At 50.3% G+C, this 24,954-nt stretch overlaps 30 non-coding genes and 3 pseudogenes across 30 annotated transcripts; all 33 read left to right on the forward strand.

Annotated features, from left to right (window-relative positions):
* Positions 1-14: 14 nt before the first annotated feature.
* On the forward strand, positions 15-177 carry LOC135041783 (U1 spliceosomal RNA). The gene has a single exon (XR_010235157.1). It is a non-coding gene; the product is annotated as a U1 spliceosomal RNA (small nuclear RNA).
* Positions 178-848: 671 nt separating this feature from the next.
* On the forward strand, positions 849-1,012 carry LOC135041733 (U1 spliceosomal RNA). The gene has a single exon (XR_010235114.1). It is a non-coding gene; the product is annotated as a U1 spliceosomal RNA (small nuclear RNA).
* Positions 1,013-1,164: 152 nt separating this feature from the next.
* Positions 1,165-1,316, forward strand: LOC135041808 (U1 spliceosomal RNA; annotated as a pseudogene).
* A 682-nt stretch (positions 1,317-1,998) lies between these two features.
* LOC135041726 (U1 spliceosomal RNA) lies at positions 1,999-2,162 on the forward strand. The gene has a single exon (XR_010235107.1). It is a non-coding gene; the product is annotated as a U1 spliceosomal RNA (small nuclear RNA).
* A 152-nt stretch (positions 2,163-2,314) lies between these two features.
* Positions 2,315-2,478, forward strand: LOC135041827 (U1 spliceosomal RNA). The gene has a single exon (XR_010235184.1). It is a non-coding gene; the product is annotated as a U1 spliceosomal RNA (small nuclear RNA).
* Positions 2,479-4,902: 2,424 nt separating this feature from the next.
* On the forward strand, positions 4,903-5,066 carry LOC135041702 (U1 spliceosomal RNA). The gene has a single exon (XR_010235084.1). It is a non-coding gene; the product is annotated as a U1 spliceosomal RNA (small nuclear RNA).
* Positions 5,067-5,218: 152 nt separating this feature from the next.
* LOC135041776 (U1 spliceosomal RNA) lies at positions 5,219-5,381 on the forward strand. Its single transcript, XR_010235151.1, has one exon. It is a non-coding gene; the product is annotated as a U1 spliceosomal RNA (small nuclear RNA).
* Positions 5,382-6,055: 674 nt separating this feature from the next.
* On the forward strand, positions 6,056-6,219 carry LOC135041910 (U1 spliceosomal RNA). The gene has a single exon (XR_010235259.1). It is a non-coding gene; the product is annotated as a U1 spliceosomal RNA (small nuclear RNA).
* A 152-nt stretch (positions 6,220-6,371) lies between these two features.
* On the forward strand, positions 6,372-6,534 carry LOC135041778 (U1 spliceosomal RNA). Its single transcript, XR_010235153.1, has one exon. It is a non-coding gene; the product is annotated as a U1 spliceosomal RNA (small nuclear RNA).
* Positions 6,535-7,208: 674 nt separating this feature from the next.
* On the forward strand, positions 7,209-7,372 carry LOC135041714 (U1 spliceosomal RNA). The gene has a single exon (XR_010235096.1). It is a non-coding gene; the product is annotated as a U1 spliceosomal RNA (small nuclear RNA).
* A 152-nt stretch (positions 7,373-7,524) lies between these two features.
* Positions 7,525-7,687, forward strand: LOC135041777 (U1 spliceosomal RNA). Its single transcript, XR_010235152.1, has one exon. It is a non-coding gene; the product is annotated as a U1 spliceosomal RNA (small nuclear RNA).
* A 674-nt stretch (positions 7,688-8,361) lies between these two features.
* LOC135041911 (U1 spliceosomal RNA) lies at positions 8,362-8,525 on the forward strand. Its single transcript, XR_010235260.1, has one exon. It is a non-coding gene; the product is annotated as a U1 spliceosomal RNA (small nuclear RNA).
* A 152-nt stretch (positions 8,526-8,677) lies between these two features.
* On the forward strand, positions 8,678-8,840 carry LOC135041751 (U1 spliceosomal RNA). Its single transcript, XR_010235131.1, has one exon. It is a non-coding gene; the product is annotated as a U1 spliceosomal RNA (small nuclear RNA).
* A 674-nt stretch (positions 8,841-9,514) lies between these two features.
* On the forward strand, positions 9,515-9,678 carry LOC135041912 (U1 spliceosomal RNA). The gene has a single exon (XR_010235261.1). It is a non-coding gene; the product is annotated as a U1 spliceosomal RNA (small nuclear RNA).
* A 152-nt stretch (positions 9,679-9,830) lies between these two features.
* On the forward strand, positions 9,831-9,993 carry LOC135041797 (U1 spliceosomal RNA). The gene has a single exon (XR_010235167.1). It is a non-coding gene; the product is annotated as a U1 spliceosomal RNA (small nuclear RNA).
* Positions 9,994-10,667: 674 nt separating this feature from the next.
* On the forward strand, positions 10,668-10,831 carry LOC135041782 (U1 spliceosomal RNA). Its single transcript, XR_010235156.1, has one exon. It is a non-coding gene; the product is annotated as a U1 spliceosomal RNA (small nuclear RNA).
* A 152-nt stretch (positions 10,832-10,983) lies between these two features.
* Positions 10,984-11,146, forward strand: LOC135041743 (U1 spliceosomal RNA). The gene has a single exon (XR_010235123.1). It is a non-coding gene; the product is annotated as a U1 spliceosomal RNA (small nuclear RNA).
* Positions 11,147-11,820: 674 nt separating this feature from the next.
* On the forward strand, positions 11,821-11,984 carry LOC135041913 (U1 spliceosomal RNA). Its single transcript, XR_010235262.1, has one exon. It is a non-coding gene; the product is annotated as a U1 spliceosomal RNA (small nuclear RNA).
* A 152-nt stretch (positions 11,985-12,136) lies between these two features.
* LOC135041752 (U1 spliceosomal RNA) lies at positions 12,137-12,299 on the forward strand. The gene has a single exon (XR_010235132.1). It is a non-coding gene; the product is annotated as a U1 spliceosomal RNA (small nuclear RNA).
* Positions 12,300-12,973: 674 nt separating this feature from the next.
* On the forward strand, positions 12,974-13,137 carry LOC135041793 (U1 spliceosomal RNA). The gene has a single exon (XR_010235163.1). It is a non-coding gene; the product is annotated as a U1 spliceosomal RNA (small nuclear RNA).
* A 152-nt stretch (positions 13,138-13,289) lies between these two features.
* On the forward strand, positions 13,290-13,425 carry LOC135041801 (U1 spliceosomal RNA; annotated as a pseudogene).
* Positions 13,426-14,260: 835 nt separating this feature from the next.
* Positions 14,261-14,424, forward strand: LOC135041798 (U1 spliceosomal RNA). The gene has a single exon (XR_010235168.1). It is a non-coding gene; the product is annotated as a U1 spliceosomal RNA (small nuclear RNA).
* Positions 14,425-15,094: 670 nt separating this feature from the next.
* LOC135041738 (U1 spliceosomal RNA) lies at positions 15,095-15,258 on the forward strand. Its single transcript, XR_010235118.1, has one exon. It is a non-coding gene; the product is annotated as a U1 spliceosomal RNA (small nuclear RNA).
* Positions 15,259-15,410: 152 nt separating this feature from the next.
* Positions 15,411-15,574, forward strand: LOC135041828 (U1 spliceosomal RNA). The gene has a single exon (XR_010235185.1). It is a non-coding gene; the product is annotated as a U1 spliceosomal RNA (small nuclear RNA).
* Positions 15,575-17,998: 2,424 nt separating this feature from the next.
* Positions 17,999-18,162, forward strand: LOC135041805 (U1 spliceosomal RNA). The gene has a single exon (XR_010235170.1). It is a non-coding gene; the product is annotated as a U1 spliceosomal RNA (small nuclear RNA).
* Positions 18,163-18,314: 152 nt separating this feature from the next.
* On the forward strand, positions 18,315-18,450 carry LOC135041802 (U1 spliceosomal RNA; annotated as a pseudogene).
* Positions 18,451-19,285: 835 nt separating this feature from the next.
* On the forward strand, positions 19,286-19,449 carry LOC135041799 (U1 spliceosomal RNA). The gene has a single exon (XR_010235169.1). It is a non-coding gene; the product is annotated as a U1 spliceosomal RNA (small nuclear RNA).
* Positions 19,450-20,119: 670 nt separating this feature from the next.
* On the forward strand, positions 20,120-20,283 carry LOC135041749 (U1 spliceosomal RNA). Its single transcript, XR_010235129.1, has one exon. It is a non-coding gene; the product is annotated as a U1 spliceosomal RNA (small nuclear RNA).
* A 152-nt stretch (positions 20,284-20,435) lies between these two features.
* On the forward strand, positions 20,436-20,599 carry LOC135041830 (U1 spliceosomal RNA). The gene has a single exon (XR_010235187.1). It is a non-coding gene; the product is annotated as a U1 spliceosomal RNA (small nuclear RNA).
* A 2,424-nt stretch (positions 20,600-23,023) lies between these two features.
* LOC135041817 (U1 spliceosomal RNA) lies at positions 23,024-23,187 on the forward strand. Its single transcript, XR_010235178.1, has one exon. It is a non-coding gene; the product is annotated as a U1 spliceosomal RNA (small nuclear RNA).
* A 152-nt stretch (positions 23,188-23,339) lies between these two features.
* LOC135041744 (U1 spliceosomal RNA) lies at positions 23,340-23,502 on the forward strand. The gene has a single exon (XR_010235124.1). It is a non-coding gene; the product is annotated as a U1 spliceosomal RNA (small nuclear RNA).
* Positions 23,503-24,176: 674 nt separating this feature from the next.
* On the forward strand, positions 24,177-24,340 carry LOC135041900 (U1 spliceosomal RNA). Its single transcript, XR_010235249.1, has one exon. It is a non-coding gene; the product is annotated as a U1 spliceosomal RNA (small nuclear RNA).
* Positions 24,341-24,492: 152 nt separating this feature from the next.
* On the forward strand, positions 24,493-24,655 carry LOC135041753 (U1 spliceosomal RNA). The gene has a single exon (XR_010235133.1). It is a non-coding gene; the product is annotated as a U1 spliceosomal RNA (small nuclear RNA).
* The last annotated feature ends 299 nt before the right edge of the window (positions 24,656-24,954 follow it).

The raw sequence follows: 24,954 nt of genomic DNA on the forward strand, positions 1-24,954 counted from the left end.
CTCTAGCCCAACTCCTACATACCTGCCAGGTGAGATACTATGATCATGAAGGTGCTTCTCCCAGGGCAAGGCTCACCCATTGCACTCTGGGTGTGCTGCTCCTGCGATTTCCCCAAATGTGGGAAACTTGACTGCATAATTTGTGTTTCCCCTGGTCGGCTCTCGTATAATTCAGATCTCTTTGTCTCAGGTCTCTCTCCAGCCTAGTTTGCTGTCTGTTTCCACTTCTGTTTTCTTGAGCCGCTCCCTTCTATGCCCTTGCGCACTATCCTGACTTCTCCCGTCTGCTTACTTTGTGCCTTCCAACGCACAATGCGAACTACAGGTAGTGCTGCAGGGCCCACACCCTTTTACTTGCCGTACAGAGCAGCTCTGGAGCTGTTACAGTGCCCAGCTGCTGCAAGAAATCAGCTTGAATGCTTCAGGGGCTGGGGCATAGCCAACATGAGCCCCACACCGAAGGAGGGTGGAGGTATTTAATGCGAACTAGGGGTCATCCAAGCACCGCAAAAGGCCGCCATGCCCTGCATAACCCTTTTCTCTTTTCATATGCAGATGAGGGTTCCAGCCAACTTTGGCCCACTGCTTGGATGACATCACCGTATGCAAATCCGTCTTCTGCAGACCTTCTCCCAGGAATGCTTTTACTAGTTGTTACATTTGGTTTGTTGTTTGGGGGTGCTTCAGTATTAGGCAGCCTTCTGCCCTCCCATGTTCATCTGAAAATATGTGTTCTCCCTGCAGTTGTTGTCCCCAGATGAGAGTTCCCTTGTGCTGCCTCAGTTGAATCTCCTTTACTTGACAGAGATGTGCCTGAGCAGCGGCCCTCCCCAGCCCTATCCCAAATCATACTTATTTTGCATAGAAGTTTCCATGGTCATGAAGATTGTTCTCCCAGGGTGAGGTTCATTCATTGCATTCTGGGTATGCTGACCCCTGTGATTTCCCCAAATGTGGGAAACTCGACTGCATTAATTGTGGTAGTGGGGGACTGTGTTTGTGCTTTCCTCTGGTCAGCTCTGGTAAAAGACAGATTTCTTTGTCTCAGATCTTCCTCTAGCCTTGTTCTTTTTTCGAGAGTTTCCTTGTGCTGCCTCAGTTGGATCTCCTTCACTTGACAGGGGGGTGCCCGAGCAGCGACCCTCCCCATCTCTAGCCCAACTCCTACTTACCTGCCAGGTGAGATACTATGATCAGGAAGGTGCTTCTCCCAGGGCAAGGCTCACCCATTGCACTCTGGGTGTGCTGCTCCTACGATTTCCCCAAATGTGGGACACTTGACTGCATAATTTGTGTTTCCTCTAGTCGGCTACTCGTATAATTCATATCTCTTTGTCTCAGGTCTCTCTCCAGCCTAGTTTGCTGTCTGTTTCCACTTCTCTTTTCTTGAGCCGCTGCCTTCTATGCCCTTGTGCACTCTCCTGACTTCTCCTGTCTGCTTACTTTGTGCCTTCCAACGCACAATGCAAACTACAGGTAGTGCTGCAGGGCCCACACCCTTTTACTTGCCTTTCAGAGCAGCTCTGGAGCTGTTACAGTGCCCAGCTGCTGCAAGAAATCAGCTTGAATGCTTCAGGGGCTGGGGCATAGCCAACATGAGCCCCACACCGACGGAGGGTGGAGGTGTTTAATGCGAACTAAGGGTCATCCAAGCGCCGCAAAAGGCCGCCATGCCCTGCATACCCCTTTTCTCTTTTCATATGCAGATGAGGGTTCCAGCCAACTTTGGCCCACTGCTTGGATGACATCACCGTATGCAAATCCGTCTTCTGCAGACCTTCCCCCAGGAATGCTTGTACTAGTTGTTGCATTTGGTTTGTTGTTTGGGGTGCTTCAGTATTAGGCAGCCTTCAGCTCTCCCATGTTCATCTGAAAATATGTGTTCTCCCTGCAGTTGTTGTCCCCAGATGAGAGTTCCCTTGTGCTGCCTCAGTTGAATCTCCTTTACTTGAAAGAGATGTGCCTGAGCAGCGGCCCTCCCCAGCCCTATCCCAAATCATACTTATTTTGCATAGGAGATACCATGGTCATGAAGATTGTTCTCCCAGGGTGAGGTTCATTCATTGCATTCTGGGTATGCTGACCCCTGTGATTTCCCCAAATGTGGGAAACTCGACTGCATTATTTGTGGTAGTGGGGGACTGTGTTTGTGCTTTCCTCTGGTCAGCTCTGGTAAAAGTCAGATTTCTTTGTCTCAGATCTTCCTCTAGCCTTGTTCTTTTTTTGAGAGTTTCCTTGTGCTGCCTCAGTTGGATCTCCTTCACTTGACAGGGGGGTGCCCGAGCAGCGACCCTCCCCAGCTCAAGCCCAACTCCTACTTACCTGCCAAGTGAGATACTATGATCAGGAAGGTGCTTCTACCAGGGCAAGGCTCACCCATTGCACTCTGGGTGTGCTGCTCCTACGATTTCCCCAAATGTGGGACACTTGACTGCATAATTTGTGTTTCCTCTGGTCGGCTACTCGTATAATTCAGATCTCTTTGTCTCAGGTCTCTCTCCAGCCTAGTTTGCTGTCTGTTTCCACTTCTCTTTTCTTGAGCCCCTGCCTTCTATGCCCTTGTGCACTCTCCTGACTTCTCCTGTCTGCTTACTTTGTGCCTTCCAACGCACAATGCAAACTACAGGTAGTGCTGCAGGGCCAACACCCTTTTACTTGCCTTACAGAGCAGCTCTGGAGCTGTTACAGTGCCCAGCTGCTGCAAGAAATCAGCTTGAATGCTTCAGGGGCTGGGGCATAGCCAACATGAGCAGCAAGATGCAGCACTGGACTATTAGTAATGTACTGTTGTATGCTGAGCACCACAATGCAGCACAAGACAATGAGCAGTGATACTGAGCACTGATGAGGATACTACTGAGAACTGACACTGAGCAGGAGAGACACACTACTAGTATTACTGAGCAGCAATAAGTAACCACTGATACTGGGCACTGATATTGAGATTTCCACTGAGAGAACATAGCCACGTCCTCTCCGCTCTCTCTTCAATGCACGAGTAAAAATGGCGGCAACGCGCAGCTCTTTATATGGAATCCGAATCTCGCGAGAATCTGACAGCGGGATGATGACATTTTCCCTTGTTCAGGTTTTCATAGTCAGGCGGGAACAACCGAGCCTGCCACGGACCAGTGTAAACCACGTGGAGTTCGTCGGGAATTCGGTTCTCGGAGAACCGAACCCGCTCCTCTATATATACTATATTACTATGTTACTGTAGTATACAGAACACCACAATGCAATGAGCAGTGATAGTGAGCACTGATGAGGATACTAGAACTGACACTGAGCAGCAAGATGCAGCACTGGACTATTAGTAATGTACTGTAGTATGCTGAGCACCACAATGCAGCACAAGACAATGAGCAGTGATACTGAGCACTGATGAGGATACTACTGAGAACTGACACTGAGCAGGAGAGACACACTACTAGTATTACTGAGCAGCAATAAGTAACCACTGATACTGAGCACTGATATTGAGATTTCCACTGAGAGAACATAGCCACGTCCTCTCCGCTCTCTCTTCAATGCACGAGTAAAAATGGCAGCAACGCGCAGCTCTTTATATGGAATCCGAATCTCGCAAGAATCCGACAGCGGGATGATGACATTTTCCCTTGTTCAGGTTTTCCGAGTCAGGCGGGAACAACCGAGCCTGCCTCGGACCAGTGTAAACCACGTGGAGTTCGTGGGGAATTCGGTTCTCGGAGAACCGAACCCGCTCCTCTCTACCTTATACCCATCAATTTTTTTATTTTCAATCTAAGCCCCTGCAGTTTTCTGTAAGCATCTGCTTCGCTATGATGATCAACAAGTCACAAGGGCAAACACTCAGGGCTTGAGGCGTAGATCTTAGGACCAGCTGCTACAAGCATGGCAGAGGTGTCACTATCACTGGTGACACCCAGAAAGGTAGCGAGGGAGATTGTAATGCAGTGCGCGCAGATAAACAGCGCAATGGTAAAAAGGAGGCATGGTTTCATAGGTAGGGGCGTGGCCTGGTGGCCTGAATCTACATTTTGTTGCTCCGGGTGTCCCGGGGGTTGGGGGCTGCACCCGGGGACTAGTGTGTGAGCTGTGCTGGCTCCTGCACAGTGACAGGGCATGGCCACCCAGCATGACGCCTCCCTTCTTGACCATGCTGTAATTGCAGTCGCACTGCAGTTCAGCGTGATCATAAAAAATGGTGTAGGCTCCTGCTGGTGCAGGCTGTAGAGAAAAGCTGCTGTGACCACGCCCCCTGTGTCTCCTCCGTTGCAGACCCCATTTTGAAGCCTTGCCCCCGGACTAAGAGAAAAGTATGCCCTTGCGCACTATCCTGACTTCTCCTCCCGTCTGCTTAATTTGTGCCTTCCAACGCACAATGCGAACAACAGGTGGTGCTGCAGGGCCCACACCCTTTTACTTGCCTTACAGAACAGCTCTGGAGCTGTTACAGTGCCCAGCTGCTGCAAGAAATCAGCTTGAATGCTTCAGGGGATGGGGCATGGCCAACATGAGCCCCACACCAAAGGAGGGTGGGGGTGTTTAATGCGAACTAGGGGTCATCCAAGCACTGCAAAAGGCCGCCATGCCCTGCATGCCCCTTTTCTCTTTTCATATGCAGATGAGGGTTCCAGTCAACTTTGGCCCACTGCTTGGATAACATCACCGTATGCAAATCCGTCTGCTGCAGACCTTCCCCAAGGAGTGCTTGTACTAGTTGTTGCATATGGTTTGATATTTGATGGTGCTTCAGTATTAGGCAGCCTTCCGCCCTCCCATGTTCATCTGAAAAGATGTGGTCTCCCTGCAGTTGTTGTCCCCAGATGAGAGTTCCCTTGTGCTGCCTCAGTTGAATCTCCTTTACTTGACAGAGATGTGCCTGAGCAGCGGCCCTCACCAGCCCTATCCCAAATCATACTTATTTTGCATAGGAGATACCATGGTCATGAAGATTGTTCTCCTAGGGTGAGGTTCATTCATTGCATTCTGGGTATGCTGACCCCTGTGATTTTCCCAAATGTGGGAAACTCGACTGCATTATTTGTGGTAGTGGGGGACTGTGTTTGTGCTTTCCTCTGGTCAGCTCTGGTAAAAGTCAGATTTCTTTGTCTCAGATCTTCCTCTAGCCTTGTTCTTCTTTCGAGAGTTCCCTTGTGCTGCCTCAGTTGGATCTCTTTCACTTGACAGGGGGGTGCCCGAACAGCGACCCTCCCCAGCTCTAGCCCAACTCCTACTTACCTGCCTGGTGAGATACTATGATCATGAAGGTGCTTCTCCCAGGGCAAGGCTCACCCATTGCACTCTGGGTGTGCTGCCCCTGCGATTTCCCCAAATGTGGGAAACTTGACTGCATAATTTGTGTTTCCCCTGGTCGGCTCTCGTATAATTCAGATCTCTTTGTCTCAGGTCTCTCTCCAGCCTAGTTTGCTGTCTGTTTCCACTTCTCTTTTCTTCAACCGCTCCCTTCTATACCCTTGTGCACTATCCTGACTTCTCCTCCCGTCTGCTTACTTTGTGCCTTCCAATGCACAATGCAAACTACAGGTAGTGCTGCAGGGCCCACACCCTTTTACTTGCCTTACAGAGCAGCTCTGGAGCTGTTACAGTGCCCAGCTGCTGCAAGAAATCAGCTTGAATGCTTCAGGGGATGGGGCATGGCCAACATGAGCCCCACACCAAAGGAGGGTGGAGGTGTTTAATGCGAACTAGGGGTCATCCAAGCACCACAAAAGGCCGCCATGCCCTGCACGCCCCTTTTCTCTTTTCATATGCAGATGAGGGTTGAAGCCAACTTTGACCCACTGCTTGGATGACATCACCGTATGCAAATCCGTCTTCTGCAGAACTTCCCCCAGGAATGCTTGCACTAGTTGTTGCATTTGGTTTGTTGTTTGGGGGTGCTTCAGTATTAGGCAGCCTTCTGCCCTCCCATGTTCATCTGAAAATATGTGTTCTCCCTGCAGTTGTTGTCCCCAGATGAGAGTTCCCTTGTGCTGCCTCAGTTGAATCTCCTTTACTTGACAGAGATGTGCATGAGCAGCGGCCCTCCCCAGCCCTATTCCAAATCATACTTATTTTGCATAGGAGATACCATGGTCATGAAGATTGTTCTCCCAGGGTGAGGTTCATTCATTGCATTTTGGGTATGCTGACCCCTGTGATTTCCCCAAATGTGGGAAACTTGACTGCATTATTTGTGGTAGTGGGGGACTGTGTTTGTGCTTTCCTCTGGTCAGCTCTGGTAAAAGTCAGATTTCTTTGTCTCAGATTTTCCTCTAGCCTTGTTCTTCTTTCGAGAGTTCCATTGTGCTGCCTCAGTTGGATCTCCTTCACTTGACAGGGGGGTACCCGAGCAGCGACCCTCCCCAGCTCTAGCCCAACTCCTACTTACCTGCCTGGTGAGATACTATGATCATGAAGGTGCTTCTCCCAGGGCAAGGCTCACCCATTGCACTCTGGGTGTGCTGCCCCTGCGATTTCCCCAAATGTGGGAAACTTGACTGCATAATTTGTGTTTCCCCTGGTCGGCTCTCGTATAATTCAGATCTATTTGTCTCAGGTCTCTCTCCAGCCTAGTTTGCTGTCTGTTTCCACTTCTCTTTTCTTCAGCCGCTCCCTTCTATACCCTTGTGCACTATCCTGACTTCTCCTCCCGTCTGCTTACTTTGTGCCTTCCAATGCACAATGCAAACTACAGGTAGTGCTGCAGGGCCCACACCCTTTTACTTGCCTTACAGAGCAGCTCTGGAGCTGTTACAGTGCCCAGCTGCTGCAAGAAATCAGCTTGAATTCTTCAGGGGATGGGGCATGGCCAACATGAGCCCCACACCAAAGGAGGGGGGAGGTGTTTAATGCGAACTAGGGGTCATCCAAGCACTGCAAAAGGCCGCCATGCCCTGCATGCCCCTTTTCTCTTTTCATATGCAGATGAGGGTTCCAGTCAACTTTGGCCCACTGCTTGGATAACATCACCGTATGCAAATCCGTCTGCTGCAGACCTTCCCCCAGGAGTGCTTGTACTAGTTGTTGCATATGGTTTGATATTTGATGGTGCTTCAGTATTAGGCAGCCTTCCGCCCTCCCATGTTCATCTGAAAAGATGTGGTCTCCCTGCAGTTGTTGTCCCCAGATGAGAGTTCCCTTGTGCTGCCTCAGTTGAATCTCCTTTACTTGACAGAGATGTGCCTGAGCAGCGGCCCTCACCAGCCCTATCCCAAATCATACTTATTTTGCATAGGAGATACCATGGTCATGAAGATTGTTCTCCTAGGGTGAGGTTCATTCATTGCATTCTGGGTATGCTGACCCCTGTGATTTTCCCAAATGTGGGAAACTCGACTGCATTATTTGTGGTAGTGGGGGACTGTGTTTGTGCTTTCCTCTGGTCAGCTCTGGTAAAAGTCAGATTTCTTTGTCTCAGATCTTCCTCTAGCCTTGTTCTTCTTTCGAGAGTTCCCTTGTGCTGCCTCAGTTGGATCTCTTTCACTTGACAGGGGGGTGCCCGAACAGCGACCCTCCCCAGCTCTAGCCCAACTCCTACTTACCTGCCTGGTGAGATACTATGATCATGAAGGTGCTTCTCCCAGGGCAAGGCTCACCCATTGCACTCTGGGTGTGCTGCCCCTGCGATTTCCCCAAATGTGGGAAACTTGACTGCATAATTTGTGTTTCCCCTGGTCGGCTCTCGTATAATTCAGATCTCTTTGTCTCAGGTCTCTCTCCAGCCTAGTTTGCTGTCTGTTTCCACTTCTCTTTTCTTCAACCGCTCCCTTCTATACCCTTGTGCACTATCCTGACTTCTCCTCCCGTCTGCTTACTTTGTGCCTTCCAATGCACAATGCAAACTACAGGTAGTGCTGCAGGGCCCACACCCTTTTACTTGCCTTACAGAGCAGCTCTGGAGCTGTTACAGTGCCCAGCTGCTGCAAGAAATCAGCTTGAATGCTTCAGGGGATGGGGCATGGCCAACATGAGCCCCACACCAAAGGAGGGTGGAGGTGTTTAATGCGAACTAGGGGTCATCCAAGCACCACAAAAGGCCGCCATGCCCTGCACGCCCCTTTTCTCTTTTCATATGCAGATGAGGGTTGAAGCCAACTTTGACCCACTGCTTGGATGACATCACCGTATGCAAATCCGTCTTCTGCAGAACTTCCCCCAGGAATGCTTGCACTAGTTGTTGCATTTGGTTTGTTGTTTGGGGGTGCTTCAGTATTAGGCAGCCTTCTGCCCTCCCATGTTCATCTGAAAATATGTGTTCTCCCTGCAGTTGTTGTCCCCAGATGAGAGTTCCCTTGTGCTGCCTCAGTTGAATCTCCTTTACTTGACAGAGATGTGCATGAGCAGCGGCCCTCCCCAGCCCTATTCCAAATCATACTTATTTTGCATAGGAGATACCATGGTCATGAAGATTGTTCTCCCAGGGTGAGGTTCATTCATTGCATTTTGGGTATGCTGACCCCTGTGATTTCCCCAAATGTGGGAAACTTGACTGCATTATTTGTGGTAGTGGGGGACTGTGTTTGTGCTTTCCTCTGGTCAGCTCTGGTAAAAGTCAGATTTCTTTGTCTCAGATTTTCCTCTAGCCTTGTTCTTCTTTCGAGAGTTCCATTGTGCTGCCTCAGTTGGATCTCCTTCACTTGACAGGGGGGTACCCGAGCAGCGACCCTCCCCAGCTCTAGCCCAACTCCTACTTACCTGCCAGGTGAGATACTATGATCATGAAGGTGCTTCTCCCAGGGCAAGGCTCACCCATTGCACTCTGGGTGTGCTGCCCCTGCGATTTCCCCAAATGTGGGAAACTTGACTGCATAATTTGTGTTTCCCCTGGTCGGCTCTCGTATAATTCAGATCTATTTGTCTCAGGTCTCTCTCCAGCCTAGTTTGCTGTCTGTTTCCACTTCTCTTTTCTTCAACCGCTCCCTTCTATACCCTTGTGCACTATCCTGACTTCTCCTCCCGTCTGCTTACTTTGTGCCTTCCAATGCACAATGCAAACTACAGGTAGTGCTGCAGGGCCCACACCCTTTTACTTGCCTTACAGAGCAGCTCTGGAGCTGTTACAGTGCCCAGCTGCTGCAAGAAATCAGCTTGAATGCTTCAGGGGATGGGGCATGGCCAACATGAGCCCCACACCAAAGGAGGGTGGAGGTGTTTAATGCGAACTAGGGGTCATCCAAGCACCACAAAAGGCCGCCATGCCCTGCACGCCCCTTTTCTCTTTTCATATGCAGATGAGGGTTGAAGCCAACTTTGACCCACTGCTTGGATGACATCACCGTATGCAAATCCGTCTTCTGCAGAACTTCCCCCAGGAATGCTTGCACTAGTTGTTGCATTTGGTTTGTTGTTTGGGGGTGCTTCAGTATTAGGCAGCCTTCTGCCCTCCCATGTTCATCTGAAAATATGTGTTCTCCCTGCAGTTGTTGTCCCCAGATGAGAGTTCCCTTGTGCTGCCTCAGTTGAATCTCCTTTACTTGACAGAGATGTGCATGAGCAGCGGCCCTCCCCAGCCCTATTCCAAATCATACTTATTTTGCATAGGAGATACCATGGTCATGAAGATTGTTCTCCCAGGGTGAGGTTCATTCATTGCATTTTGGGTATGCTGACCCCTGTGATTTCCCCAAATGTGGGAAACTTGACTGCATTATTTGTGGTAGTGGGGGACTGTGTTTGTGCTTTCCTCTGGTCAGCTCTGGTAAAAGTCAGATTTCTTTGTCTCAGATTTTCCTCTAGCCTTGTTCTTCTTTCGAGAGTTCCATTGTGCTGCCTCAGTTGGATCTCCTTCACTTGACAGGGGGGTACCCGAGCAGCGACCCTCCCCAGCTCTAGCCCAACTCCTACTTACCTGCCAGGTGAGATACTATGATCATGAAGGTGCTTCTCCCATGGCAAGGCTCACCCATTGCACTCTGGGTGTGCTGCCCCTGCGATTTCCCCAAATGTGGGAAACTTGACTGCATAATTTGTGTTTCCCCTGGTCGGCTCTCGTATAATTCAGATCTCTTTGTCTCAGGTCTCTCTCCAGCCTAGTTTGCTGTCTGTTTCCACTTCTCTTTTCTTCAGCCGCTCCCTTCTATACCCTTGTGCACTATCCTGACTTCTCCTCCCGTCTGCTTACTTTGTGCCTTCCAATGCACAATGCAAACTACAGGTAGTGCTGCAGGGCCCACACCCTTTTACTTGCCTTACAGAGCAGCTCTGGAGCTGTTACAGTGCCCAGCTGCTGCAAGAAATCAGCTTGAATTCTTCAGGGGATGGGGCATGGCCAACATGAGCCCCACACCAAAGGAGGGGGGAGGTGTTTAATGCGAACTAGGGGTCATCCAAGCACTGCAAAAGGCCGCCATGCCCTGCATGCCCCTTTTCTCTTTTCATATGCAGATGAGGGTTCCAGTCAACTTTGGCCCACTGCTTGGATAACATCACCGTATGCAAATCCGTCTGCTGCAGACCTTCCCCCAGGAGTGCTTGTACTAGTTGTTGCATATGGTTTGATATTTGATGGTGCTTCAGTATTAGGCAGCCTTCCGCCCTCCCATGTTCATCTGAAAAGATGTGGTCTCCCTGCAGTTGTTGTCCCCAGATGAGAGTTCACTTGTGCTGCCTCAGTTGAATCTCCTTTACTTGACAGAGATGTGCCTGAGCAGCTGCCCTCACCAGCCCTATCCCAAATCATACTTATTTTGCATAGGAGATACCATGGTCATGAAGATTGTTCTCCCAGGGTGAGGTTCATTCATTGCATTCTGGGTATGCTGACCCCTGTGATTTTCCCAAATGTGGGAAACTCGACTGCATTATTTGTGGTAGTGGGGGACTGTGTTTGTGCTTTCCTCTGGTCAGCTCTGGTAAAAGTCAGATTTCTTTGTCTCAGATCTTCCTCTAGCCTTGTTCTTCTTTCGAGAGTTCCCTTGTGCTGCCTCAGTTGGATCTCTTTCACTTGACAGGGGGGTGCCCGAACAGCGACCCTCCCCAGCTCTAGCCCAACTCCTACTTACCTGCCAGGTGAGATACTATGATCATGAAGGTGCTTCTCCCAGGGCAAGGCTCACCCATTGCACTCTGGGTGTGCTGCCCCTGCGATTTCCCCAAATGTGGGAAACTTGACTGCATAATTTGTGTTTCCCCTGGTCGGCTCTCGTATAATTCAGATCTCTTTGTCTCAGGTCTCTCTCCAGCCTAGTTTGCTGTCTGTTTCCACTTCTCTTTTCTTCAACCGCTCCCTTCTATACCCTTGTGCACTATTCTGACTTCTCCTCCCGTCTGCTTACTTTGTGCCTTCCAATGCACAATGCAAACTACAGGTAGTGCTGCAGGGCCCACACCCTTTTACTTGCCTTACAGAGCAGCTCTGGAGCTGTTACAGTGCCCAGCTGCTGCAAGAAATCAGCTTGAATGCTTCAGGGGATGGGGCATGGCCAACATGAGCCCCACACCAAAGGAGGGTGGAGGTTTTTAATGCGAACTAGGGGTCATCCAAGCACCGCAAAAGGCCGCCATGCCCTGCACGCCCCTTTTCTCTTTTCAAATGCAGATGAGGGTTGAAGCCAACTTTGACCCACTGCTTGGATGACATCACCGTATGCAAATCCGTCTTCTGCAGAACTTCCCCCAGGAATGCTTGCACTAGTTGTTGCATTTGGTTTGTTGTTTGGGGGTGCTTCAGTATTAGGCAGCCTTCTGCCCTCCCATGTTCATCTGAAAATATGTGTTCTCCCTGCAGTTGTTGTCCCCAGATGAGAGTTCCCTTGTGCTGCCTCAGTTGAATCTCCTTTACTTGACAGAGATGTGCATGAGCAGCGGCCCTCCCCAGCCCTATTCCAAATCATACTTATTTTGCATAGGAGATACCATGGTCATGAAGATTGTTCTCCCAGGGTGAGGTTCATTCATTGCATTTTGGGTATGCTGACCCCTGTGATTTCCCCAAATGTGGGAAACTTGACTGCATTATTTGTGGTAGTGGGGGACTGTGTTTGTGCTTTCCTCTGGTCAGCTCTGGTAAAAGTCAGATTTCTTTGTCTCAGATTTTCCTCTAGCCTTGTTCTTCTTTCGAGAGTTCCATTGTGCTGCCTCAGTTGGATCTCCTTCACTTGACAGGGGGGTACCCGAGCAGCGACCCTCCCCAGCTCTAGCCCAACTCCTACTTACCTGCCAGGTGAGATACTATGATCATGAAGGTGCTTCTCCCAGGGCAAGGCTCACCCATTGCACTCTGGGTGTGCTGCCCCTGCGATTTCCCCAAATGTGGGAAACTTGACTGCATAATTTGTGTTTCCCCTGGTCGGCTCTCGTATAATTCAGATCTATTTGTCTCAGGTCTCTCTCCAGCCTAGTTTGCTGTCTGTTTCCACTTCTCTTTTCTTCAGCCGCTCCCTTCTATACCCTTGTGCACTATCCTGACTTCTCCTCCCGTCTGCTTACTTTGTGCCTTCCAATGCACAATGCAAACTACAGGTAGTGCTGCAGGGCCCACACCCTTTTACTTGCCTTACAGAGCAGCTCTGGAGCTGTTACAGTGCCCAGCTGCTGCAAGAAATCAGCTTGAATGCTTCAGGGGATGGGGCATGGCCAACATGAGCCCCACACCAAAGGAGGGGGGAGGTGTTTAATGCGAACTAGGGGTCATCCAAGCACTGCAAAAGGCCGCCATGCCCTGCATGCCCCTTTTCTCTTTTCATATGCAGATGAGGGTTCCAGTCAACTTTGGCCCACTGCTTGGATAACATCACCGTATGCAAATCCGTCTGCTGCAGACCTTCCCCCAGGAGTGCTTGTACTAGTTGTTGCATATGGTTTGATATTTGATGGTGCTTCAGTATTAGGCAGCCTTCCGCCCTCCCATGTTCATCTGAAAAGATGTGGTCTCCCTGCAGTTGTTGTCCCCAGATGAGAGTTCACTTGTGCTGCCTCAGTTGAATCTCCTTTACTTGACAGAGATGTGCCTGAGCAGCTGCCCTCACCAGCCCTATCCCAAATCATACTTATTTTGCATAGGAGATACCATGGTCATGAAGATTGTTCTCCCAGGGTGAGGTTCATTCATTGCATTCTGGGTATGCTGACCCCTGTGATTTTCCCAAATGTGGGAAACTCGACTGCATTATTTGTGGTAGTGGGGGACTGTGTTTGTGCTTTCCTCTGGTCAGCTCTGGTAAAAGTCAGATTTCTTTGTCTCAGATCTTCCTCTAGCCTTGTTCTTCTTTCGAGAGTTCCCTGGTGCTGCCTCAGTTGGATCTCCTTCACTTCACAGGGGGGAACCCGAGCAGCGACCCTCCCCAGCTCTAGCCCAACTCCTACTTACCTGCCAGGTGAGATACTATGATCATGAAGGTGCTTCTCCCAGGGCAAGGCTCAACCATTGCACTCTGGGTGTGCTGCTCCTGCGATTTCCCCAAATGTGGGAAACTTGACTGCATAATTTGTGTTTCCCCTCGTCGGCTCTCGTATAATTCAGATCTCTTTGTCTCAGGTCTCTCTCCAGCCTAGTTTGCTGTCTGTTTCCACTTCTCTTTTCTTCAGCCGCTCCCTTCTATACCCTTGTGCACTATCCTGACTTCTCCTCCCGTCTGCTTACTTTGTGCCTTCCAATGCACAATGCAAACTACAGGTAGTGCTGCAGGGCCCACACCCTTTTACTTGCCTTACAGAGCAGCTCTGGAGCTGTTACAGTGCCCAGCTGCTGCAAGAAATCAGCTTGAATGCTTCAGGGGCTGGGGCATAGCCAACATGAGCCCCACACCAAAGGAGGGTGGAGGTGTTTAATGCAAACTAGGGGTCAGCCAAGCGCCGCAAAAGGCCACCATGCCCTGCACGCCCCTTTTCTCTTTTCATATGCAGACGAGGGTTGAAGCAAACTTTGACCCACTGCTTGGATGACATCACCATATGCAAATCCATCTGCGGCAGGCCTTCCCCCAGGAATGCTTGCACTAGTTGTTGCATTTGGTTTGTTGTTTGGGGGTGCTTCAGTATTAGGCAGCCTTCTGCCCTCCCATGTTCATCTTCAGGGGATGGGGCATGGCCAACATGAGCCCCACACCAAAGGAGGGTGGAGGTGTTTAATGCGAACTAGGGGTCATCCAAGCACCGCAAAAGGCCGCCATGCCCTGCACGCCCCTTTTCTCTTTTCATATGCAGATGAGGGTTGAAGCCAACTTTGACCCACTGCTTGGATGACATCACCGTATGCAAATCCGTCTTCTGCAGAACTTCACTTGACAGGGGGGTGCCCGAGCAGCGACCCTCCCCATCTCTAGCCCAACTCCTACTTACCTGCCAGGTGAGATACTATGATCAGGAAGGTGCTTCTCCCAGGGCAAGGCTCACCCATTGCACTCTGGGTGTGCTGCTCCTACGATTTCCCCAAATGTGGGACACTTGACTGCATAATTTGTGTTTCCTCTAGTCGGCTACTCGTATAATTCAGATCTCTTTGTCTCAGGTCTCTCTCCAGCCTAGTTTGCTGTCTGTTTCCACTTCTCTTTTCTTGAGCCGCTGCCTTCTATGCCCTTGTGCACTCTCCTGACTTCTCCTGTCTGCTTACTTTGTGCCTTCCAACGCACAATGCAAACTACAGGTAGTGCTGCAGGGCCCACACCCTTTTACTTGCCTTTCAGAGCAGCTCTGGAGCTGTTACAGTGCCCAGCTGCTGCAAGAAATCAGCTTGAATGCTTCAGGGGCTGGGGCATAGCCAACATGAGCCCCACACCGACGGAGGGTGGAGGTGTTTAATGCGTACTAAGGGTCATCCAAGCGCCGCAAAAGGCCGCCATGCCCTGCATACCCCTTTTCTCTTTTCATATGCAGATGAGGGTTCCAGCCAACTTTGGCCCACTGCTTGGATGACATCACCGTATGCAAATCCGTCTTCTGCAGACCTTCCCCCAGGAATGCTTGTACTAGTTGTTGCATTTGGTTTGTTGTTTGGGGTGCTTCAGTATTAGGCAGCCTTCAGCTCTCCCATGTTCATCTGAAAATATGTGTTCTCCCTGCAGTTGTTGTCCCCAGATGAGAGTACCCTTGTGCTGCCTCAGTTGAATCTCCTTTACTTGAAAGAGATGTGCCTGAGCAGCGGCCCTCCCCAGCCCTATCCCAAATCATACTTATTTTGCATAGGAGATACCATGGTCATGAAGATTGTTCTCCCAGGGTGAGGTTCATTCATTGCATTCTGGGTATGCTGACCCCTGTGATTTCCCCAAATGTGGGAAACTCGACTGCATTATTTGTGGTAGTGGGGGACTGTGTTTGTGCTTTCCTCTGGTCAGCTCTGGTAAAAGTCAGATTTCTTTGTCTCAGATCTTCCTCTAGCCTTGTTCTTTTTTTGAGAGTTTCCTTGTGCTGCCTCAGTTGGATCTCCTTCACTTGACAGGGGGGTGCCCGAGCAGCGACCCTCCCCAGCTCAAGCCCAACTCCTACTTACCTGCCAAGTGAGATACTATGATCAGGAAGGTGCTTCTACCAGGGCAAGGCTCACCCATTGCACTCTGGGTGTGCTGCTCCTACGATTTCCCCAAATGTGGGACACTTGACTGCATAATTTGTGTTTCCTCTGGTCGGCTACTCGTATAATTCAGATCTCTTTGTCTCAGGTCTCTCTCCAGCCTAGTTTGCTGTCTGTTTCCACTTCTCTTTTCTTGAGCCCCTGCCTTCTATGCCCTTGTGCACTCTCCTGACTTCTCCTGTCTGCTTACTTTGTGCCTTCCAACGCACAATGCAAACTACAGGTAGTGCTGCAGGGCCAACACCCTTTTACTTGCCTTACAGAGCAGCTCTGGAGCTGTTACAGTGCCCAGCTGCTGCAAGAAATCAGCTTGAATGCTTCAGGGGCTGGGGCATAGCCAACATGAGCAGCAAGATGCAGCACTGGACTATTAGTAATGTACTGTTGTATGCTGAGCACCACAATGCAGCACAAGACAATGAGCAGTGATACTGAGCACTGATGAGGATACTACTGAGAACTGACACTGAGCAGGAGAGACACACTACTAGTATTACTGAGCAGCAATAAGTAACCACTGATACTGGGCACTGATATTGAGATTTCCACTGAGAGAACATAGCCACGTCCTCTCCGCTCTCTCTTCAATGCACGAGTAAAAATGGCGGCAACGCGCAGCTCTTTATATGGAATCCGAATCTCGCGAGAATCCGACAGCGGGATGATGACATTTTCCCTTGTTCAGGTTTTCCGAGTCAGGCGGGAACAACCGAGCCTGCCACGGACCAGTGTAAACCACGTGGAGTTCGTCGGGAATTCGGTTCTCGGAGAACCGAACCCGCTCCTCTATATATACTATATTACTATGTTACTGTAGTATACAGAACACCACAATGCAATGAGCAGTGATAGTGAGCACTGATGAGGATACTAGAACTGACACTGAGCAGCAAGATGCAGCACTGGACTATTAGTAATGTACTGTAGTATGCTGAGCACCACAATGCAGCACAAGACAATGAGCAGTGATACTGAGCACTGATGAGGATACTACTGAGAACTGACACTGAGCAGGAGAGACACACTACTAGTATTACTGAGCAGCAATAAGTAACCACTGATACTGAGCACTGATATTGAGATTTCCACTGAGAGAACATAGCCACGTCCTCTCCGCTCTCTCTTCAATGCACGAGTAAAAATGGCAGCAACGCGCAGCTCTTTATATGGAATCCGAATCTCGCAAGAATCCGACAGCGGGATGATGACATTTTCCCTTGTTCAGGTTTTCCGAGTCAGGCGGGAACAACCGAGCCTGCCTCGGACCAGTGTAAACCACGTGGAGTTCGTGGGGAATTCGGTTCTCGGAGAACCGAACCCGCTCCTCTCTACCTTATACCCATCAATTTTTTTATTTTCAATCTAAGCCCCTGCAGTTTTCTGTAAGCATCTGCTTCGCTATGATGATCAACAAGTCACAAGGGCAAACACTCAGGGCTTGAGGCGTAGATCTTAGGACCAGCTGCTACAAGCATGGCAGAGGTGTCACTATCACTGGTGACACCCAGAAAGGTGGCGAGGGAGATTGTAATGCAGTGCGCGCAGATAAACAGCGCAATGGTAAAAAGGAGGCATGGTTTCATAGGTAGGGGCGTGGCCTGGTGGCCTGAATCTACATTTTGTTGCTCCGGGTGTCCCGGGGGTTGGGGGCTGCACCCGGGGACTAGTGTGTGAGCTGTGCTGGCTCCTGCACAGTGACAGGGCATGGCCACCCAGCATGACGCCTCCCTTCTTGACCATGCTGTAATTGCAGTCGCACTGCAGTTCAGCGTGATCATAAAAAATGGTGTAGGCTCCTGCTGGTGCAGGCTGTAGAGAAAAGCTGCTGTGACCACGCCCCCTGTGTCTCCTCCGTTGCAGACCCCATTTTGAAGCCTTGCCCCCGGACTAAGAGAAAAGTATGCCCTTGCGCACTATCCTGACTTCTCCTCCCGTCTGCTTAATTTGTGCCTTCCAACGCACAATGCGAACAACAGGTGGTGCTGCAGGGCCCACACCCTTTTACTTGCCTTACAGAACAGCTCTGGAGCTGTTACAGTGCCCAGCTGCTGCAAGAAATCAGCTTGAATGCTTCAGGGGATGGGGCATGGCCAACATGAGCCCCACACCAAAGGAGGGTGGGGGTGTTTAATGCGAACTAGGGGTCATCCAAGCACTGCAAAAGGCCGCCATGCCCTGCATGCCCCTTTTCTCTTTTCATATGCAGATGAGGGTTCCAGTCAACTTTGGCCCACTGCTTGGATAACATCACCGTATGCAAATCCGTCTGCTGCAGACCTTCCCCAAGGAGTGCTTGTACTAGTTGTTGCATATGGTTTGATATTTGATGGTGCTTCAGTATTAGGCAGCCTTCCGCCCTCCCATGTTCATCTGAAAAGATGTGGTCTCCCTGCAGTTGTTGTCCCCAGATGAGAGTTCACTTGTGCTGCCTCAGTTGAATCTCCTTTACTTGACAGAGATGTGCCTGAGCAGCTGCCCTCACCAGCCCTATCCCAAATCATACTTATTTTGCATAGGAGATACCATGGTCATGAAGATTGTTCTCCCAGGGTGAGGTTCATTCATTGCATTCTGGGTATGCTGACCCCTGTGATTTTCCCAAATGTGGGAAACTCGACTGCATTATTTGTGGTAGTGGGGGACTGTGTTTGTGCTTTCCTCTGGTCAGCTCTGGTAAAAGTCAGATTTCTTTGTCTCAGATCTTCCTCTAGCCTTGTTCTTCTTTCGAGAGTTCCCTGGTGCTGCCTCAGTTGGATCTCCTTCACTTCACAGGGGGGAACCCGAGCAGCGACCCTCCCCAGCTCTAGCCCAACTCCTACTTACCTGCCAGGTGAGATACTATGATCATGAAGGTGCTTCTCCCAGGGCAAGGCTCAACCATTGCACTCTGGGTGTGCTGCTCCTGCGATTTCCCCAAATGTGGGAAACTTGACTGCATAATTTGTGTTTCCCCTCGTCGGCTCTCGTATAATTCAGATCTCTTTGTCTCAGGTCTCTCTCCAGCCTAGTTTGCTGTCTGTTTCCACTTCTCTTTTCTTCAGCCGCTCCCTTCTATACCCTTGTGCACTATCCTGACTTCTCCTCCCGTCTGCTTACTTTGTGCCTTCCAATGCACAATGCAAACTACAGGTAGTGCTGCAGGGCCCACACCCTTTTACTTGCCTTACAGAGCAGCTCTGGAGCTGTTACAGTGCCCAGCTGCTGCAAGAAATCAGCTTGAATGCTTCAGGGGCTGGGGCATAGCCAACATGAGCCCCACACCAAAGGAGGGTGGAGGTGTTTAATGCAAACTAGGGGTCAGCCAAGCGCCGCAAAAGGCCACCATGCCCTGCACGCCCCTTTTCTCTTTTCATATGCAGACGAGGGTTGAAGCCAACTTTGACCCACTGCTTGGATGACATCACCATATGCAAATCCATCAGCGGCAGGCCTTCCCCCAGGAATGCTTGCACTAGTTGTTGCATTTGGTTTGTTGTTTGGGGGTGCTTCAGTATTAGGCAGCCTTCTGCCCTCCCATGTTCATCTTCAGGGGATGGGGCATGGCCAACATGAGCCCCACACCAAAGGAGGGTGGAGGTGTTTAATGCGAACTAGGGGTCATCCAAGCACCGCAAAAGGCCGCCATGCCCTGCACGCCCCTTTTCTCTTTTCATATGCAGATGAGGGTTGAAGCCAACTTTGACCCACTGCTTGGATGACATCACCGTATGCAAATCCGTCTTCTGCAGAACTTCACTTGACAGGGGGGTGCCCGAGCAGCGACCCTCCCCATCTCTAGCCCAACTCCTACTTACCTGCCAGGTGAGATACTATGATCAGGAAGGTGCTTCTCCCAGGGCAAGGCTCACCCATTGCACTCTGGGTGTGCTGCTCCTACGATTTCCCCAAATGTGGGACACTTGACTGCATAATTTGTGTTTCCTCTAGTCGGCTACTCGTATAATTCAGATCTCTTTGTCTCAGGTCTCTCTCCAGCCTAGTTTGCTGTCTGTTTCCACTTCTCTTTTCTTGAGCCGCTGCCTTCTATGCCCTTGTGCACTCTCCTGACTTCTCCTGTCTGCTTACTTTGTGCCTTCCAACGCACAATGCAAACTACAGGTAGTGCTGCAGGGCCCACACCCTTTTACTTGCCTTTCAGAGCAGCTCTGGAGCTGTTACAGTGCCCAGCTGCTGCAAGAAATCAGCTTGAATGCTTCAGGGGCTGGGGCATAGCCAACATGAGCCCCACACCGACGGAGGGTGGAGGTGTTTAATGCGAACTAAGGGTCATCCAAGCGCCGCAAAAGGCCGCCATGCCCTGCATACCCCTTTTCTCTTTTCATATGCAGATGAGGGTTCCAGCCAACTTTGGCCCACTGCTTGGATGACATCACCGTATGCAAATCCGTCTTCTGCAGACCTTCCCCCAGGAATGCTTGTACTAGTTGTTGCATTTGGTTTGTTGTTTGGGGTGCTTCAGTATTAGGCAGCCTTCAGCTCTCCCATGTTCATCTGAAAATATGTGTTCTCCCTGCAGTTGTTGTCCCCAGATGAGAGTACCCTTGTGCTGCCTCAGTTGAATCTCCTTTACTTGAAAGAGATGTGCCTGAGCAGCGGCCCTCCCCAGCCCTATCCCAAATCATACTTATTTTGCATAGGAGATACCATGGTCATGAAGATTGTTCTCCCAGGGTGAGGTTCATTCATTGCATTCTGGGTATGCTGACCCCTGTGATTTCCCCAAATGTGGGAAACTCGACTGCATTATTTGTGGTAGTGGGGGACTGTGTTTGTGCTTTCCTCTGGTCAGCTCTGGTAAAAGTCAGATTTCTTTGTCTCAGATCTTCCTCTAGCCTTGTTCTTTTTTTGAGAGTTTCCTTGTGCTGCCTCAGTTGGATCTCCTTCACTTGACAGGGGGGTGCCCGAGCAGCGACCCTCCCCAGCTCAAGCCCAACTCCTACTTACCTGCCAAGTGAGATACTATGATCAGGAAGGTGCTTCTACCAGGGCAAGGCTCACCCATTGCACTCTGGGTGTGCTGCTCCTACGATTTCCCCAAATGTGGGACACTTGACTGCATAATTTGTGTTTCCTCTGGTCGGCTACTCGTATAATTCAGATCTCTTTGTCTCAGGTCTCTCTCCAGCCTAGTTTGCTGTCTGTTTCCACTTCTCTTTTCTTGAGCCCCTGCCTTCTATGCCCTTGTGCACTCTCCTGACTTCTCCTGTCTGCTTACTTTGTGCCTTCCAACGCACAATGCAAACTACAGGTAGTGCTGCAGGGCCAACACCCTTTTACTTGCCTTACAGAGCAGCTCTGGAGCTGTTACAGTGCCCAGCTGCTGCAAGAAATCAGCTTGAATGCTTCAGGGGCTGGGGCATAGCCAACATGAGCAGCAAGATGCAGCACTGGACTATTAGTAATGTACTGTTGTATGCTGAGCACCACAATGCAGCACAAGACAATGAGCAGTGATACTGAGCACTGATGAGGATACTACTGAGAACTGACACTGAGCAGGAGAGACACACTACTAGTATTACTGAGCAGCAATAAGTAACCACTGATACTGGGCACTGATATTGAGATTTCCACTGAGAGAACATAGCCACGTCCTCTCCGCTCTCTCTTCAATGCACGAGTAAAAATGGCGGCAATGCGCAGCTCTTTATATGGAATCCGAATCTCGCGAGAATCCGACAGCGGGATGATGACATTTTCCCTTGTTCAGGTTTTCCGAGTCAGGCGGGAACAACCGAGCCTGCCACGGACCAGTGTAAACCACGTGGAGTTCGTCGGGAATTCGGTTCTCGGAGAACCGAACCCGCTCCTCTATATATACTATATTACTATGTTACTGTAGTATACAGAACACCACAATGCAATGAGCAGTGATAGTGAGCACTGATGAGGATACTAGAACTGACACTGAGCAGCAAGATGCAGCACTGGACTATTAGTAATGTACTGTAGTATGCTGAGCACCACAATGCAGCACAAGACAATGAGCAGTGATACTGAGCACTGATGAGGATACTACTGAGAACTGACACTGAGCAGGAGAGACACACTACTAGTATTACTGAGCAGCAATAAGTAACCACTGATACTGAGCACTGATATTGAGATTTCCACTGAGAGAACATAGCCACGTCCTCTCCGCTCTCTCTTCAATGCACGAGTAAAAATGGCAGCAACGCGCAGCTCTTTATATGGAATCCGAATCTCGCAAGAATCCGACAGCGGGATGATGACATTTTCCCTTGTTCAGGTTTTCCGAGTCAGGCGGGAACAACCGAGCCTGCCTCGGACCAGTGTAAACCACGTGGAGTTCGTGGGGAATTCGGTTCTCGGAGAACCGAACCCGCTCCTCTCTACCTTATACCCATCAATTTTTTTATTTTCAATCTAAGCCCCTGCAGTTTTCTGTAAGCATCTGCTTCGCTATGATGATCAACAAGTCACAAGGGCAAACACTCAGGGCTTGAGGCGTAGATCTTAGGACCAGCTGCTACAAGCATGGCAGAGGTGTCACTATCACTGGTGACACCCAGAAAGGTGGCGAGGGAGATTGTAATGCAGTGCGCGCAGATAAACAGCGCAATGGTAAAAAGGAGGCATGGTTTCATAGGTAGGGGCGTGGCCTGGTGGCCTGAATCTACATTTTGTTGCTCCGGGTGTCCCGGGGGTTGGGGGCTGCACCCGGGGACTAGTGTGTGAGCTGTGCTGGCTCCTGCACAGTGACAGGGCATGGCCACCCAGCATGACGCCTCCCTTCTTGACCATGCTGTAATTGCAGTCGCACTGCAGTTCAGCGTGATCATAAAAAATGGTGTAGGCTCCTGCTGGTGCAGGCTGTAGAGAAAAGCTGCTGTGACCACGCCCCCTGTGTCTCCTCCGTTGCAGACCCCATTTTGAAGCCTTGCCCCCGGACTAAGAGAAAAGTATGCCCTTGCGCACTATCCTGACTTCTCCTCCCGTCTGCTTAATTTGTGCCTTCCAACGCACAATGCGAACAACAGGTGGTGCTGCAGGGCCCACACCCTTTTACTTGCCTTACAGAACAGCTCTGGAGCTGTTACAGTGCCCAGCTGCTGCAAGAAATCAGCTTGAATGCTTCAGGGGATGGGGCATGGCCAACATGAGCCCCACACCAAAGGAGGGTGGGGGTGTTTAATGCGAACTAGGGGTCATCCAAGCACTGCAAAAGGCCGCCATGCCCTGCATGCCCCTTTTCTCTTTTCATATGCAGATGAGGGTTCCAGTCAACTTTGGCCCACTGCTTGGATAACATCACCGTATGCAAATCCGTCTGCTGCAGACCTTCCCCAAGGAGTGCTTGTACTAGTTGTTGCATATGGTTTGATATTTGATGGTGCTTCAGTATTAGGCAGCCTTCCGCCCTCCCATGTTCATCTGAAAAGATGTGGTCTCCCTGCAGTTGTTGTCCCCAGATGAGAGTTCCCTTGTGCTGCCTCAGTTGAATCTCCTTTACTTGACAGAGATGTGCCTGAGCAGCGGCCCTCACCAGCCCTATCCCAAATCATACTTATTTTGCATAGGAGATACCATGGTCATGAAGATTGTTCTCCCAGGGTGAGGTTCATTCATTGCATTCTGGGTATGCTGACCCCTGTGATTTTCCCAAATGTGGGAAACTCGACTGCATTATTTGTGGTAGTGGGGGACTGTGTTTGTGCTTTCCTCTGGTCAGCTCTGGTAAAAGTCAGATTTCTTTGTCTCAGATCTTCCTCTAGCCTTGTTCTTCTTTCGAGAGTTCCCTTGTGCTGCCTCAGTTGGATCTCTTTCACTTGACAGGGGGGTGCCCGAACAGCGACCCTCCCCAGCTCTAGCCCAACACCTACTTACCTGCCAGGTGAGATACTATGATCATGAAGGTGCTTCTCCCAGGGCAAGGCTCACCCATTGCACTCTGGGTGTGCTGCCCCTGCGATTTCCCCAAATGTGGGAAACTTGACTGCATAATTTGTGTTTCCCCTGGTCGGCTCTCGTATAATTCAGATCTCTTTGTCTCAGGTCTCTCTCCAGCCTAGTTTGCTGTCTGTTTCCACTTCTCTTTTCTTCAACCGCTCCCTTCTATACCCTTGTGCACTATCCTGACTTCTCCTCCCGTCTGCTTACTTTGTGCCTTCCAATGCACAATGCAAACTACAGGTAGTGCTGCAGGGCCCACACCCTTTTACTTGCCTTACAGAGCAGCTCTGGAGCTGTTACAGTGCCCAGCTGCTGCAAGAAATCAGCTTGAATGCTTCAGGGGATGGGGCATGGCCAACATGAGCCCCACACCAAAGGAGGGTGGAGGTGTTTAATGCGAACTAGGGGTCATCCAAGCACCGCAAAAGGCCGCCATGCCCTGCACGCCCCTTTTCTCTTTTCATATGCAGATGAGGGTTGAAGCCAACTTTGACCCACTGCTTGGATGACATCACCGTATGCAAATCCGTCTTCTGCAGAACTTCCCCCAGGAATGCTTGCACTAGTTGTTGCATTTGGTTTGTTGTTTGGGGGTGCTTCAGTATTAGGCAGCCTTCTGCCCTCCCATGTTCATCTGAAAATATGTGTTCTCCCTGCAGTTGTTGTCCCCAGATGAGAGTTCCCTTGTGCTGCCTCAGTTGAATCTCCTTTACTTGACAGAGATGTGCATGAGCAGCGGCCCTCCCCAGCCCTATTCCAAATCATACTTATTTTGCATAGGAGATACCATGGTCATGAAGATTGTTCTCCCAGGGTGAGGTTCATTCATTGCATTTTGGGTATGCTGACCCCTGTGATTTCCCCAAATGTGGGAAACTTGACTGCATTATTTGTGGTAGTGGAGGACTGTGTTTGTGCTTTCCTCTGGTCAGCTCTGGTAAAAGTCAGATTTCTTTGTCTCAGATTTTCCTCTAGCCTTGTTCTTCTTTCGAGAGTTCCATTGTGCTGCCTCAGTTGGATCTCCTTCACTTGACAGGGGGGTACCCGAGCAGCGACCCTCCCCAGCTCTAGCCCAACTCCTACTTACCTGCCAGGTGAGATACTATGATCATGAAGGTGCTTCTCCCAGGGCAAGGCTCACCCATTGCACTCTGGGTGTGCTGCCCCTGCGATTTCCCCAAATGTGGGAAACTTGACTGCATAATTTGTGTTTCCCCTGGTCGGCTCTCGTATAATTCAGATCTATTTGTCTCAGGTCTCTCTCCAGCCTAGTTTGCTGTCTGTTTCCACTTCTCTTTTCTTCAGCCGCTCCCTTCTATACCCTTGTGCACTATCCTGACTTCTCCTCCCGTCTGCTTACTTTGTGCCTTCCAATGCACAATGCAAACTACAGGTAGTGCTGCAGGGCCCACACCCTTTTACTTGCCTTACAGAGCAGCTCTGGAGCTGTTACAGTGCCCAGCTGCTGCAAGAAATCAGCTTGAATGCTTCAGGGGATGGGGCATGGCCAACACGAGCCCCACACCAAAGGAGGGGGGAGG

The sequence above is a fragment of the Pseudophryne corroboree genome, unplaced genomic scaffold (genome assembly GCF_028390025.1).
Source record: "Pseudophryne corroboree isolate aPseCor3 unplaced genomic scaffold, aPseCor3.hap2 scaffold_804, whole genome shotgun sequence".
NCBI lineage: Eukaryota > Metazoa > Chordata > Amphibia > Anura > Myobatrachidae > Pseudophryne > Pseudophryne corroboree.